Below are 3,222 nucleotides of genomic sequence, written 5' to 3'. Positions count from 1 at the left end.
CCAAAACCTTAAAGCTAGAACTTTATGTTAGACCTAATTTCTAAAGACAAGTTTCTCTTTAGCCTATCATTTCTCCTTTCGATCTTAGTGAGTGTGTTCATTGTAACACCCCAATTTTTAATATTAGTTTATTAATATTATTATTATTATTATTAGATAATATTAGTATTAATGTTATTAATAGTATTGGTTGTTAGGTAGTATTAATTTAAATATTCGTATTTATTGGAAGAATAGGCAAGGAGAAAGTAAATAGGTTGGTTAGTCAGTTAAAGAGTGAGAGAAAATAATGTTTAGGAAAAAAAAATAGAGTTTCTAGAGAGAATAAGAAAGTAGAGTGTGAACGGAGGTGAATTAGTAAAATTGGGTAGAAAAGAGGTGTAGTTATTGAGCTGAGTAGTGTTTTAATGATTTAAGCAGAGGGATGAATGTAGTCACAGGAAGAATAATAACAAAATTTAGAGGTACAAATAGTAATCTGAAAAGATTAATAACAAACCTAGAAGAAATATAGTAATCTAAAAAGATTGGTAACAAACTCAATTAGAGCTTATAAATAGAAAAGATAATTAGAGAAGAATGGTTACTGAGAGAGAAAGAAACAAAGCGGCAAAAGAAAAACTAGGGTTTTGGAGAGAAGAGGCGAGGCATAGCGAGGAGAACTTGAAGAGAAATTTTACCGTAGGAATTGATCAAATTTTCACAAAACTAGAGGTAAGGGGGGAGTCTCTATTCGTCATAAGGGTTGTATGATCATATAGGTAGTGAAGTGTTCTATTTTCCATTATTTTAACGATCTTTTAATAAATTCATGTTAAACTTATATTCTTATATGTTGCTAAATTTATGTGTTTGATTTGTTGGGATATGTTTTTGATTTATGATAGAAGAATGTTCATGTCTGAGTTTTAGGGATCTCTTTGTCTTTCGCATGAATTTGGATTTGTTGACGGCCGTTTTCTTGATTAAATTCTTAATTTTATGAACCCTTAATGTAATTTTTTCTTTGGAACCTTTATGATATAATTGGTTTGGCTGAATTTCCATCTGGCATTACTTTGAAGGATTATTAAATTGAATCATTAAATTTGGATAAATTTTGTATACATATAACATATACTTTTTCTTGTGTGGCCGATTCAGGTATTTTAAGGTGGAAAATTGCTTGACACATTGCATAAGGCTGTGCCACACGAGTAATTTACCTAAATATCCCTCGGTAGTTAACTGCCGAGGAAATATGAAACCGGCTGCAGTTAAGTACCGAGGAAAACCTCGGCAGTTAAGTACCGAGGAAAACCTCGGCAGTTAACTACCGAGGCGTCCTGAAGCCATAAAATGGCAGAACCTGTTGAGGCAGAACCTGTTACATGTGTTTTTACACATTGTAAACACATTGTTTCAATGCCAAACCATAAAGCTAATCAAAGAAAATTACCAACATAATTGAAATTGAAAATATGATATGGAAACGAACAATTGTCATAAAAAAAATGTCATAGAAACAAAGTAACAACAAATGTCATGAAAATACAAACAAAACGGCCAAATGTCATGAAAATAAACACCAAGTCCTAAAAATATATCCTAAACATAAAATACTAGTAGTCCTAATCCTACTGCTGGTCCTGGTCCTGCTGATGCTGCTGGTGCCTCCTCCTCGGTCTCTGGGCTCTCCTCCTGGTAATGATCGGCGCGATCTGCTGCCTAACATCATGCAAGGCCGCATACAACTGCTGAGGGGTCATGCTCATCACCTCCTGACCCAAAAACGCATCAGCATGGGCAACAACGCCGCTAACCATGTCATAGGTATCAGGCGAGCTTCTCGCCTCGTACCGCTCCCACTGCTCTGCAATAATCTGCTCCTCATTTGGAGGCCTCGGAATATCTCCCGGAAGAAGTGGCAAAATCTGAGGGTGAGACACAACGGTGTACCATCGTACATAGCCATCTGCCATACGCCATGTATGCTCTCCTGCATGCTCACCCCAATCAGCCGCCTTAAGCGTGTGAGTGCGGAAGTCGACGAAGGACTGCACAATCTCAGCTGGTGATAGCTCTACAATATCAGAAGGATGTCTAGGGACGGACTGGACGTATCCGTACTACCTCAATACCCTCTCGGGCAAGTGACGGTACACCCTACGATCACCGCACATAATCCAGCCTGAATACCAGAATACCTCCTCGAAAGCCTGGAACTCCATGTGCCCTTCGTACGGCCTCCAGCATACGTCATCAAACGTAATACGATCAAGCAAGGACCGATACGTGACCCCCTCTCCGTGACCCTTCTGAAGCGTCCACCTCGCCGCAACCGGTAAGTTCTCAACATAGTCGGGGTTTGGATCAACAACATAAAACTTAGGAAAGTGCGCCAAAAACCATGCCTGCACAAACCATACAAATCACATTTATAAATAGTTACGCACGGAAAATATAACAAAAAAATAATAGTTAACAAAAAAAAAATTAAAGTTAACAAAAAAATAAAATTTAAATTTAAATTTCCTTACAGTCAGCAGTGTCACGCTTCCCCCAAGTTGCCTGTCTCCGGGAAAACAGGCCTCAGCTAACTCATTATACAGGTATGCAAGTGTCATCCCTCCCCACGAATAATTACGCATCCCCGCGTAGCCGTCCTCCATGGTCGTCAGATAGACCAACTCGATGCGTTTGTTGCTTCTATCCCCAAACACCAAGCATCCAACCAAGTAGAGAAGGTAACATCTCACACAGTATTTCCTAACCCTCTCCAACTCCTCCATCTCCTCTGGATCCCCAGTCTCCGCTAATATGTTAGCCCTACCAAGGTGCGTCGTATAGAACTCCATCAGCTTTGGATAACTAATGTACCCACCATACTCTCTATTGCAGATTTTCTCTGCCTCCTGCTTCGACGCACCCAAGTGATTCATCAGTAGTGCCTCTCCCTCTGATCTCAACATCTTCTTTCGGTGGCCCAATATCCGCCCTTCAATTGGGACATGGGTAAGACATGCGACATCGTCCAAAGTCACAATCATCTCCCCCATGGGCATGTGAAAAGTGCTGGTCTCAGGATGCCACCTCTCACATAGAGTCATCAGCAAAGCGTGAGGCACAGTGGCGTAGCCCAAGAAAACCAAATCATGTAAACCGCTCTCCCTAAGCGGGCCCCAAAACCACTCAACATTCTCGTTTGGACGTCCGAGACTCAAAATCTTAGCGCCATGATTA

General features: G+C 40.3%; 1 pseudogene; it reads right to left on the bottom strand.

The window, feature by feature from the left end:
• Positions 1-1,484: 1,484 nt before the first annotated feature.
• Positions 1,485-2,926, bottom strand: LOC146937091 (serine/threonine-protein phosphatase 7 long form homolog; annotated as a pseudogene).
• Between the last annotated feature and the right edge of the window lie 296 nt (positions 2,927-3,222).

Source organism: Medicago sativa, chromosome 3, assembly GCF_051527215.1.
Source record: "Medicago sativa cultivar Bolivia chromosome 3, Bolivia_mono, whole genome shotgun sequence".
In the NCBI taxonomy this organism is placed as follows: Eukaryota; Viridiplantae; Streptophyta; class Magnoliopsida; order Fabales; family Fabaceae; genus Medicago; species Medicago sativa.
Note: the sequence above shows the minus strand (reverse complement) of the source record. Positions and strands in the feature narration are given on the sequence as shown.